Source organism: Emydura macquarii, unplaced genomic scaffold (assembly GCF_026122565.2).
Source record: "Emydura macquarii macquarii isolate MOO-44397 ecotype Brisbane River unplaced genomic scaffold, CSIRO-AGI_Emac_v2 contig_1451, whole genome shotgun sequence".
In the NCBI taxonomy this organism is placed as follows: Eukaryota; Metazoa; Chordata; order Testudines; family Chelidae; genus Emydura; species Emydura macquarii.
This window is the reverse complement of record NW_027131588.1, coordinates 24,286,988-24,299,846: the sequence shown is the minus strand read 5'-3', so window position 1 is coordinate 24,299,846 and position 12,859 is coordinate 24,286,988. Positions and strand designations below refer to the sequence as shown.

The following is a 12,859-nucleotide window of genomic DNA, read 5'->3' as shown; positions in this document are numbered from 1 at the left end:
CATGTTGTGTATTGATGGCCTTGGCTGTTGACCATCAACTTTGGATCCTCTCAGCACCTGGGGATTGTTTCTGTGTTTTGTCTTCTCCTAGATTGGACTGAAATCATATTCATGAATTCAGTCCTTTGGGATTGTCAGGATCTTTCCCAGTCCTGAAAGTACTAACCCAGAGAGAGCGGAGCACCTGAGTTCTCCTATGGCCTCCAAATGCAACTCAGTTAAGTCAAACCCTTTCTCTGCTTGAAGGCCTTTGAAGTCCCATCATTGGTCTTCACCTGGTAGAGATGTTGACCCAGGCAGGCACAGAGGTTTGGGATACTGGTGGGACTGTCCTTTGAACCCTGAAATCTATGCATCAAAGCAGAGCTGACCTTAGATGTGCAGACCATGCTGAGACAATGGAGCTTAAAGTAAGTGGTTTCTCTTGAAGCAATACAGCTAACTAAGGAATGCAGTATGGTGTCTTCTAGTGTATCTGGTCTTAATGAACCCTGTTATACATTGCATGCCTGTCTGCACTCTACCTTTACCCTTCTCTGTAAGGTGGGACCTAATTAGGATCCTTGGTGTTCCCCATGTAGAGTGGGAGAAGTCATCTTAAAGGGTGAATTGCGTGTTAGAGCTGTGATACCCTGACAAGGGTTGATAGGAATATGCCTCCAGAGAGCAAAAGGAATCACAGCCGATAACACGGAGACAAGTTAGGAGCTAGCGTATCAAGCTTCAATCAGGCTGCGTAGTGATGTTAGCAATCAGTGTGCAAGCGGAGACTGATGTTCTCAGAGGTTACGCCAACACCGTGTCTGTAAGAGAATATTGTGCCTCTCTAGAATGCATTGAAAAAACTAAACAATAAGATAAAGAGAACACTTAAGTTGGAGTTTTGGGAAACTTTTGGTATGGTTCCTCAAAGAGTCATAAGGAGAACAAATAATAAAACAAACCCGCAGGGTAACACACAGTTTGGTTATGAAATAACTGGTTATTAATAGGAAAGTCAGCTGACCTCATCTAGCCTGAGAATCAGCAAATGCAACTCAGCTGAAGTCAACAAAGCTTTACAGCAGGCTGTTTCTGGCCAGTAGTAAACAGCTGTTCTCAGGGCGTACAGGGCAGTGCCTGGACGCTCCAGGTGTTGGTATTGGGACCAGAGCTTCAGGTCTGTGGAAACCACTTGAAGGAAGAAGTGGACAGGGAGCTGATGAAATCTGCTGAGTCTAATTCCATTGTTCTGAGTAGTAAAATATGTGGAAGACTGAAGGAGGATAGCTGCAGGCGATCGTGCTGATGACATTTCTGGAGGTATAAGGTAGCACACAGTGACAAAATACATTGCTGGCGTATAAATCCATTTGCTTCAGTGGAGTTAAACCCACGTGGTCAGCTGTGTTCTGAACTTGCAGCAACTTGTTAGGAAGAGGATTCAGGAACAACAGTTGTGGGTAGCTGAGCAGACGTCAGCCCGGTGGGAGGGATCAGTTTGTATGTAAAGTCAAATAGGATACTTTGGTGCATTAAAAAGAAATAGGAAATTGTTATGCTATATTTGACTCTGGGACCTCTTCATCTGGAGTTGCATGTCCAGCCGTGGAGTCATCTTAAAAATATAACTTGGACACACAAATTCTAGAAAAGGACAATGAAGACGGTTAGAAATCAGGTGGGACTTTGAGAGATTTCCATACACTGAGGCATGCCATGACCTTGCCATTAAAAATCCTTGCCCTCCTGATGTATATGCATAGTCTGACACATCACTTGACGACTCATGATTAGTGATTGTGACAGTGCAGACTGTCTAGCTGAATTACATCAAGCAGGAAGTTATCTCCCTTCTTAGGTCTAACACAACATGTAGGGCAAATAAGAAAGCAGGACTGGGGTAGGAAGGTAGAAGAGCCAATAGGTTCAGATGAGTAATTTGGGAAGCTACGGATGACTATTCTCTAAGGGAGGGGGACTGAAGTCTCTGAGAAGGAGTGTTCCACACCCAGGATATATTTACACAAGTTAATTAAGTGCCATTTTCAAGCAGGCATTCTACCACTCGCATAGATTCTAGTTTAGACAGGATTCAGGAGTTTTTACTATTCCAGTGAACCATAAACTCCTGAGCCCTTGGATGGCTCTTTGCTGAATTAAGTGATCCACTATACCAGCTAACAGTAGCTAATAAGCCAACCCAGTAATTCTGATCTCTCACTAGTGAGAATATTTCAAGGAATATGATTATTTCGCATGTTGTCAGATACTTCCTAACATAGCATTTGTATTTCATTTTCCCAATGATCTCTAGGTGGGTTCATCCCATGAAAAGCAGCTTACTGGATTTTGTTACAAGGTTTGAAGAAACCCATGATTTATTTTAATTTGGCAACAGAGAGAAAACAGAAGGTTTTTTTGGAGGGGAATGTAGGTATTTCTGAGTAAAATGGAAGTGGGAATGAAGAGCTCAGCTGGGTTGTTAGGACTGAAGGTACAGCTAAATGCCAGTCTTTTAGGTTTGAATTGCCCGGGGTATTGTGTTTGTTATCCTTCAGAAAAGAAAAAGCTGTGCAGCTCAGAAGAGAGGCTAAAGTTGGTCAGTTAAAGGCTGTTACAGCAGGCCTTGTCAACTCTGTAGCAGGGACAAGGGGAAAGATATAAACATCCCCTAGTCAAAGAGACTAAAGATTATCTAGAAAGCTAGAAGGTATTTTAATGTTTTATAGTTGAAGGGAATTATATAACCAGTGTGGACTATGTGTTTAAACTGAAAGAAATCAACGAGGTCCCTTGGTTAATGTTTTTTATTATTTGGGGGTGGGTGAACTTCTCAGCTTATTCCAATTTTCAGCCCCAAGAGAATATAAGACTAGAGACTGCACTGGTTTTAGGAGCGAGTCTTGAGTTTGGACATATCATGCTAATTAAGGTTCTGGGGATATACGTGTTATGATCCGGGGATTCGATGTACTTGACTGGTCAAAGCCAGATTGGAAGAAATGGACATTGGTACAGATGATTTGAATGCTTCCTTGAAGGAAGGTGAGATATTGGCTTCTCTTAAAATGAAATTGTTATACCCTTGCTCAAGAAGCCACTCCTGAAAACAGACAAGCACTCCAAATATCACCCTGTGTTGAAGCTCTCATTTTTGGGGTGGATCACTAAGAAAGTTGTGGCAAAGGCAAGCAACACTGGAGTGTTTGGAGCTCTCTAATCCTACACAACTAGTTCATAGATGTGTTGTGGTACAGACACTCCGCTGATGGTGTGTGAATCTTTCCCTGGTGGCGGTGGTGGTGGTAGTCTGGTAGTGTCCAAATGTTTTAGTCAGGATGGGGGACGCACTGTGTTTTGTACTGTGTAATCAAAGCAGAAAATAAGGTCCTTGCTGCAATAACTTTGTGACAAGTGAATGAAAAAAACAATGACGTGGAGGAAGGACAGGGTAACAACAGTCAATTCCTGTGTTTTTGTAGGCTAGCATGTGCACAACTTAACCGTAGTGAATCACTTAAGTGCTGGGTTTTCTCCCCCCGCAATCTAGCCGTAACCAGTGGCCAAGCTTCTTCTAGGCATCAGAGCAGAAGTGAGTTCGCAGAAGGGATTTAGAGGGTAGCCTTTTGGACAACTTCAGAGATGGCATTCCATGTGAGTTGCACCATGAAAGAAGGCATGAAGAGAGTTGTGGAAGAAGCAAGCAAATGGGCAGCTAAGGCTGGCATTATTGGTAGTAGTGGAGAAGGAAAGCAAGTCCACTTATTAAGCGATACTTCAAGCAAAGGAAATATTGCACCTGTGCTGCTTCACATGCCCTGGTTGCCCCCTAAATTTCTGGGTGAAGTTTAATGTGTTTCACTACTAAAACACTAAGTGTTCTGGGGTTTGTCTACCTTTTGATCTGCCTCTCTTCCCATATGGTGATGTGACAGCTGTGATTGTTTAAGAGGAATGGACTAACAAATTCTTGATTTAATTCGGAGGAGCTCTTGGTGATGCCTCTGGCTCTGGAGTTTGCTTCTGCATTTGGATATCCTGAATGTCACCAGGGAATTCACTTTTTCTTTCAGACATTTTCTGGGAAAGACTGAAGTTACAATGCCTTTGCCAGACACCATAAATGACTATTTCTTGGAGCAGCCGGTCCTGGAACCCACAAGGGGAGAGGCAGTTCTTGATTTAGTCTTTAGTCAAACACAGGATTTGGTCCAAGAGGTGACTATAGCTGAACATCCATAATCTAATAAAATTGAACACCCTTGTGGAATGGGGGGAATACCAAAGAAGCCCACCACACTAGCATTTAATTTCAGAAAGGGGAACTACACAAAAATGAGGAAGCTAGTTAAACGGAAATGAAAAGGTACAGTGAAAAAAGTGAAATGCCTGAAAGCTGCATGGAAACTTTTTGGAAACACTATAATAGAGGCTCAAATTGAATCTAATACCCCAAATTAAAAAATATAGTGAGAGGACAAAAAAAGTGTCACCACAGCTAAACAACAAAGTAAACTAAGCCGTTAGAGGCAAAAAGACATTCTTTAAAAACTGGAAATTAAATCCTACTGTGGAAAATAGAAAGGAGCACAGACTCCGGCAAGTCAAGTGTAAATGTATAATGAGGCAGGCCAAAAAAGAATTTGAAGAGCAACTAGCAAAAGACTCAAACTAACAACAAAACCTTTTAAAAGCACATCAGAACAAGGAGCCGGCCAAGCTCTCCATGGGGATGACTGAGGTGTTAAAGGAGCACTCAAGGAAGATAAGGCTATTGCGGAGAAACTAAATGAATTCTTTGCATGGGTCTTCACATCTCAGGATGTGAGGGAGATTCCCAAACCTTAGCCATTCTTTTTAGGTGACAAATCTGAGGAACTGTCCCAGACTGAGGTGTCAATAGTGAAGGATTTGGAATAAGCCATTAGACCAGATGGTATCCACCCAAGAGTTTTGAAGGAATGTAATTTCTCCGCAATAGCCTTATCTTCCTGTGTTTCCTGTATTACAGGATTTGGAATAAGTTGTTATTCTGCTATGACACATCCATTTAGACACAACAAATCATGTATCTTGGCAGAGGGTTAGACTAGATGACCCTTGCAGTCCCTTCTAATTCTATGATTCAATGCAAGGATCCCATCAACAAGATCTTGGGTTTTTTCATCAGAGTTTCGGCACAAGCATGGCTTTCAGGAAGCATTCAAGGGTGTCTCATAGGTTAATGTCCTCTTTCAAATGTTCCTTTAGCGCTATTATGAGAATTAAAGACTTACATGGAGACAGATTCCAGTGCTAAGTGTTCTCTGTATCTATCCTTTTGAATTGCTTTGTTTCTCTGAAATATTTAACTCTTAAGGAGGTTCTCCTAAAAGCCATTATATCGGCTTGCCCAGTGTATAAACTACTATCTCTAGTTCATTAAACCTTCATTACTGGTGTTTCCATAGATAAGATTACCCAGTGTGTTATCCCTTCCTCTGTTCACAAGTACTTCTCCAGTTCCCATGAGGAAATTGTGCTCCGTTTCAATTTCCCTCAAACTTCAGCGAGGCTGAGACGCTAATAATGCCAGCCTGAACAATTAGGAGATGGGCTTAAAATGGAGTAAATCTTACATAGTTTGGGGTTATTTAACATCCATTTTTGAAACTTTAGAGTGCACTCCAGGCATGTTTTCAAGCTTTTTGTCTCTCTCAGAGTTGCACAAACTTTTTAAATTAAAGCTGAGATTCTTGCCTAAGTGTTTGTCTCCAGGAATTGAGACTTTAAGGAAGTAAAACACAAAATATTGTGAGACTCATGATGAAATTGCAAGAGTTGGCAACACTGCTTTCATAGTCTAGAAGTCGAAGATCAGCTATTAAGGCTTATTCTTCTGGAGTAATATTTTCACCTCATGAGCTAAGAGGTAATGTTCCCAGAGAGCAGCTCAGTAAAGCTGTGGTTTCGTCTGCCATGCTTGCTTTTATTAGCTACTCTAGACACTTACGCATTTGCAAACAGAGCTTTTTGCTAAGCCATTCTGGCTTCTTTAGTCAAGAATTAATCCCTCCTTGTTACTGTTGTGGGACTGCAGTTTAGATCCCTTCAAGTTAGACTGACTTTGTCCATTTCAAGCTTTCGTTTCTTGTAAATATCTCCAAAAGTCATTCTTGGACAACACTGTACTTTTAACTGCTTTTGTCACAAATTTTGTATAGTTTTCTGTGTTTTGACACTGCACAGAAATGTATTGCTTAGCTATATTGTCATATTTCTCTGCAACCAGAAAGTGAAAACTATTCCCCCCTCAACCTTTTAGCTAGGATTTTTGTTCTTCAATCTCATTCAGGAGTGTTTCCAGTCCTGAGCTCTGACACTGATTCCTCTTGTACTTTTGTGCAAGTTTCTTAACTTCAGCTTCATTTATAATTATCATGCTTTGGTTTTGCAGGGACACTGAGGATTCAAGTTTGTCAGACGTATCAAGGAGAAATTCTTTAACTGCTAATTCTTGTTGTTCCACCCAGATCTTTCTCTGATCTTGTTGCTTTATCCTTAGTGCAATACTGTTGATGCTAACACGAAGTTCCAGCTCACCATTAGTTCCAAATGCTACAGTTCCTGTGACTGCTTGTACCTGTTCAATCACAATGTAAGTAGAATTGTATTTAGTTACAGGCTGTCAGAAATGTCATTTACAGGTTATATCACTGGTCAATGGGTAGCAGCAGCAGCAGAACTAATGTTAGGGCAAAGAGGTTAAAGCAAGAAGAAACTATGGCCTCAGCTCTCACTAAAGGGTCAGGACAGTCATTTCACAGGTTTTTTCTCAAGGGGATTTTTAAGGTAAATTAATTCCTTGAGCAGACCTGGCCTTGTCATCTCACTCTGATGTAGACATCTCAAGGAAGCCGACTCTTTCCCCAGGTTTAGGGTGTTTGGATATCGGAGGTTTAGGCCCTTCAGTAATACAAAACTTCATATACACTTTTAAAAGAACAGTTCTAAGGTAATGGAACCTTACGGCCAAGCGAGGTCCTGGAGCCTTTGACATATGTACTGGGGAGATGCTGATGGATTACTCTTGCAGCCTTTGCTTGACTAGTTAAGTGTCTCCTCTTGTGACACTTCCACATTTATTAGCTCTGCCATGCTTGCCCAGAGACCCTCCCGCACCAAAAAGATAAATTGGCCTAAGAGATGACACACTGGCTGGAAATAGCCAGGAGACTATGAATTCTAGTTTCATTTCTGTTAAGGGCTCTTCATATTTCTGTGCAGCTCACTACCTTGTTTACTACTCAGTGCCTCATATCCCAACCTCAGGAGGCAGGCAACCATCAGCCTTCATGTTTTAAATAAGGTAACAGAAGGGCTGTTTAAGTCACTCGAGGCAAAACTGGGAACAGAACCCAGATCTCTTACAGATGAGTCTCCTCCACTGCCTTTGAAGCTAAAAGTGCTAAAGCTATAGGTTTGGCTCACTGAATTGACCCACTGATCTAGCCCCTAGATAACACTTTGCTCTTGGAACCAGGAATAGATACATACATGTTTAAGACAATTGTTGACTATTGGGTAACTCATGGTCAGTGTCAAGTCCCCGCTAGAGACTGTTCCACAGGACAGCCTACCTGTACTACCAATTGTTCTTCTAGTTGAAGTGGAAGCAACCTACGCTTTGGCTCTGAAAGTCCTGGGTTAAAATACTGCTGAACAACTATGTGGGGAAAATAGTGTGTGAGCACACGTAACTAAAGAGTAGCATGGCGCATATGCACAAGGGGGAAGATGGAGGTTTGCATTGGTAATTTTAATTCCAGAAAGTCTTAACTTGTCTTTGTAATCTTAATGTTTTTTTATAACAACATATTGAGAAGAAAATGTGGCTGTTGTGTTAATATTGTATTAGAATTGCATTTAATACATTTATTTTTCAAGAAAACAAGTCTAATATTTAACAGTGTATTATGGGACTGCATGACGCAGGGCACTACTAATGAGCTAAAAAGCCTTTCATCCTAAGGTCACCAGTTTGACCCCAGTTCAGCAGAGATGACAATTTTCCATCTAATGAATTATTAGAATCTGAAGTTTGGGCTTCAGTTCCAGATCCCACATCACAAACCCACCACCATGCTTGCATTAATTGACAGACTGGATAGAGGGACAAAATGGGTGAGGAAGAGACAAGCTTCTGAGCTACACAGAGCTCTTCTTCAGGTCTGAAAGACTTGATAGAGTTTAATAACTGCATGGACCAGAGCCTGAACTACCCCTTTTGCTCCTAGAGAAAGCTCAGCCCCCAGATCAAGAGTGATCTAATAGCAAGGAGGGAAGCTTTCCCACTAAATGCAGAGGACTTCACTTACACTTCTCAACCCAGTGCTTTTCACCAGCACTAAATCCACCTACTTTCATAAACTGCAGTGTATGGTCTATCTGCAAATTAGCTCATTAGGGAATTTGCATATACTATCATCAGTGTTGCTAGCTCTTGAATCTCACACTAACTGGTGTATTTCTTAAAACCTTAGCTTGTGGGGGCATATGATTGAATGTCTCAGCTTTCTTTCTTTCTTTTTAAAGCTAGGTTTCTAGCCCTCAAAGTTCTGGAGAAAAAGCGTGAAAAGATGTGTAACCTTCGACTCAAACTGGAAGGCAAGTAAAAGCACCTACAAATATTAATGGTCTTTAAACCCTCATGATTTTTTGGGAGGTGACTCATGATTTTTTTGAAGGCTTGGGATTTTTTGCAATGTTGTGTGGGGGTTTTGGTAGATGTTTTTCTGGCACCTTTTTAGCAGTGTGTGGGGGACTGGGGCTGTGTATTTTGGAGCGGGTATGGCAGATATTTCTGGAGCCTTGTGCTTGTGGTGCCTGCGTCTGCCTGCCTGGATGTTTGGTGGGTAGCCTTGTAATCTCTAGTTCTGGGTGTCCAGCTGTGTGTGTGAGGAGACTGTTGGGCTGGGTTGTCAAGGAGTCTTTTAGTGCTGGGGTGGAGGAGTGGGGGTGTCTGACTCTGGGGCTGGGGGTGTCCAGTCCTGTCTATGAGATGGGCGGGTGTGTTAGTGGGTTGTCGGGGAGCCTTTAGTGTGCGGTGGAAAGTGTCGGTAATTGTTTTGGAGCCGTTGGTGGAGGGGCGGGGGGTGTCCAGCCCTGTGTGATGAGGGTGTGTGTGTGTGTGTGATTGTCCTGGGGCTGTTAGTGGGGGGTCGGGGGTGTCCAGCCCTGTGTGATGAGGGTGTGTGTGTGTGTGTGTGTTTGTCCTGGGGCTGTTAGTGGGGGGTCGGGGGTGTCCAGCCCTGTGTGATGAGGTGGGGGGGTTCCAGCCCGGGGGGGGGCAGGGCGTTGCTAGGTGCTTCTGGCACGCGCACCCCCTGTGTGTGTGGAGGGGGGGTGTGTGTGTGTGGGGGGGCGTTCCCAGCGGCCCGGTCCGTGCACGGCCCTCACGAGGCGCGTGGGGGGGGGGGGGGCAGGTTCCCATGGGGATTCCCGCGGGGGGGGGGGTAGGGACTCCCCGCACGGGGGGAGGAGGGGGCGCGCGCGCAGCTCCAACGCTCCCCCGCGCGCCCCCGCCCCCGCGCACGGCCGGCAGCCGGCAGCCCCGCCAACCCGCCTCGGGCGGCTGCACGAGCGCAGCCCCCTCCCCTCCGCGCGTGGGGCGGGCGCCGGCAGTGCGCATGCTCCCGGTGCGCGGCGCCCCTGCTCGGCCGCGCTCGGCCCCGCTCGGCTATTTCCGCCTCTTTGTTTTAAACTCCGGCCGGAAATTTTTCCTCCTTTTGGGGACCGTCGGAGGGAGCGGAGCCCCCCGCGGGCGGACACGGCGCCCCGCCGCCCGGCCCCCGCGCCGCCAGGTCAGTGCCCGGCCCCGGGGCCTCCCCCGCTCCCCGCGCGGCGGCCCCCGCTCCGCCGGGCCGGACCGGGCCGGGCCGAGCCGAGCCGCGCTGGGGCAGGGCAGGGTCTGGCCCGGCGCCCCCGGGGCCTGAGGAGGGGGCGCGGCAACTTTCTGTGTCGAGGCAGGGTTTGTCAAGGACGTCTGTCCCCCCCCGTCCGTCCGTCTGTCCGTCCCCTCCCCGTGTCCGTCCGTCCGTCCGTCCGCCCCCTCCCGTCCCCCCCTGTGTGTGTCCGTCCGTCCGCCCGCCCCCTTCCCATGTGTGTCCGTCCGTCCGTCCCCGGCCCACCGGCTGGGGGTGTCCCCTCCCCGGGCTGTGGTGTGTGTGTCTGTCTGGCTGTCCCTCTCTCAGCCCCTCCCCCCCCGGCCTGGCGTGTGTCTGTCCGTCCGCCCCGCGTGCGGGGCAGCCCGCTCGGCCTGTCCGGGGCTGCCCGGCCCCGGCTGCGGGCCGAACTCGGTCCGTGCACGCTTGGCAGAGGTGCCCCTCTTGTGCCCTGGCCACGCTCAGGTGTGTCTGGGGGGGAGGAGGATGGTGATGGTGGGGGTGGCGGAGCCTCTCTCTGAGCCGGCCCCCCTCCGAATCAGGGGCTGGTTTACACTGCTCATGGAAACGGTCTGTCCGGGCGGCCGCCGAGAGCCGTGGGTTGAAGTGGGTGAGAAGTGACACGGCGGCGGGTAGTCGTGGCTCTCCGTGGCAGAAGGGGGGTGTGTGTGTGTGTGTGTGTGCTGGGGGAGAGATCTGGAACAGCTCCTGCCTTTGTGGGCTTGTGAAAAGCGCCGGCTGAAGTGGTACTTTTGGGTAGAATAATGGGTCTGTTTTTGCCAACATTTTCTCATGGCCATGACATTACACAACTGTTGAAGTTTAGTTGTTTTCAACTGCCATGTTGTCTTGTCAGAAAGGTGCAATTTAATAGTAATTCTGCAGTGTCTTTTAGTCCACAAGTGATTGATGTCATCTTGGACTGGCCAGTGAAGAAATGCAGTGTGTCCTGAATTTGATACTGTCACAGTTACCTTGCATTCGTATTTGAATGCCCTTTTACTCTTGCAAGTGGACTCACTCTGAAAAAATTTAAATACTTCTTAATTTAGTAACTTTAACCTAAGGTTAATGTCCCTGCTTTTCTGCACTCTGGGTTTGATATATTGGTAACTAGAAAACTATCTTTATAGATTCTGCTTAATTATCACATTGTGCTCTGGAATGTTCCTTTGGAAACATTTAACTTTGATGTTCTCCAACTTTATACTGCTAAACTGTTGTCCTTGCTTTTCTCAGAAAAACTAATATTCTTATAGAAAAAACTTCAGATTACAAAAAACATTTTACAAGCATGTAAACCTCAAACTGCAATCTCTACAAAATCTATTCTACAATTTGTAAATCAGATGTATAACTTTCAGTGTTTGTTCTACAGTATAAAACAATCTGAAGTTTAGATTATTAAAGGCAGTTCCATGTGCTTTGCGGATTTAAGTACAGGTTTTCTTAGTGCTAAGTATTGTGTATATTCCATATTGATAAATATTGGGTCTTTTAACAATGTGAACTTCTCATTCCCTCAGTGACTGATTTAAATAAAATCTTCTAACCTGTGATGTGCCTTGTAAAGCTTTGTTTGTAATTCATAAGACTTATTTTATAGGTGAGAAGTTTCCTTTCTAGTAACAGAAGACTTGCACATTTCAAAGAAAGGCCCTGTTTAAATTTCTTAGTTGTCCACTAAAACCTATTAATTAAATGTGTATGTAAGGGAATACATTCTGGGTGGATCTGGAAGAAGTCAGCGATCATTTACCCCAGTAGGCTGGGGGACACCAATCTTTTTAAAGAGTGTTCTACAGAAGCTACAACAGAAAAGTTCATTGACTTAAATTTGGATGCTGGTATAAAGATGGCATTTTTTCCCATAGCCCTTATCAGACCAAAAATCTTTCATATTTCTTATTCATATGGGCTGATCTAGCCAAATCCGATCATGTGAGTTTACATCATCACTGTGAAAATCAAGGGTGAATGAATGCTAGTTAAATTTTGTGTTGACTTGAAGCTGATTGAGATTTTATTCTAATGCTAGCATATACTCTTGGTATATTATGCTCAGATATAAATCCCTATACAGATAAAACTATATATCATGGTATGAAGGTTTTTTACTACTAGAAAAACTCTGAACCAGAACCTCAATGTACTATAATCACTTGTTCGGATGAACTTAATTCTGCATTCTCATAGGTTCATCTGATTAACTGTGTTCACTAGACATGAAACAGGTTTATATTGTAAACAGGTTACCTTAATAAATATTATTTCATAACTAACATACATGTTTTAAATTTCTGCTTTAATGGACTTCCGTATCATGTTCCCAAAAGACTCCTTAAAGTAGGTGGTCTTTATTTTAGTTAGATGAAAAAAATGAACAAAAATGATGGTTATTCAAGGCTGAAAAATTAAATTTTTTTTGGAAAAATTGCACTCTACAGTAAACCGCCCGTAGAATACATTAAAATAAATCTCTGCATGGAAACTCCAACTGGCTTATTGATGTCAGGGAGAAGTTACCTGTTGAATTGATGTCAACATGTGTTTTGAAAACCATTCAAGTCTGTAATCATCTGATTCCCATCAACTGCCTTCTTTGAGGCTGTAATATCTCTTAAAACATGCAGTGGAGCAAGATGCCTTGCAGGAATTTGGGAGCCACCGTTTTCTAGTGTTCTTTCAGATTGGGCAGGTGCCCCAGTTGGTACATAGTTTGAAACAGAAGCATTTATTAGTAATTTGGAGCACATAGTGCTTGGTGATACAAAACTAACTTTAGCTCTTCCACCTCAGGATGTTCTTGAATGTTCAGTGGTTTAAATTCAATTTACTTTTTGAAATCACTAAAAAAAAAAATGGCTGAATGACAGCTACAGTTCCTGAAATGATTGTCTGGACAAAGGCTGACTGTTGATTACTATATTTGCTTTTTGGAAAAAGGCCACCTC

At 44.4% G+C, this 12,859-nt stretch overlaps 1 protein-coding gene across 5 annotated transcripts in view; it reads left to right on the top strand.

Moving 5' to 3' along the window:
- The first annotated feature begins 9,657 nt into the window (after positions 1-9,657).
- PCGF3 (polycomb group ring finger 3) overlaps positions 9,658-12,859 on the top strand; it is a 63,071-nt gene continuing 59,869 nt past the window's right edge. For all 5 annotated transcript variants that reach the window (XM_067553382.1, XM_067553381.1, XM_067553379.1 and 2 more), the window contains exon 1: positions 9,658-9,824. The gene's annotated coding sequence lies outside the window, so the exon portion shown is untranslated. The remainder of the gene's footprint in view (positions 9,825-12,859) is intronic.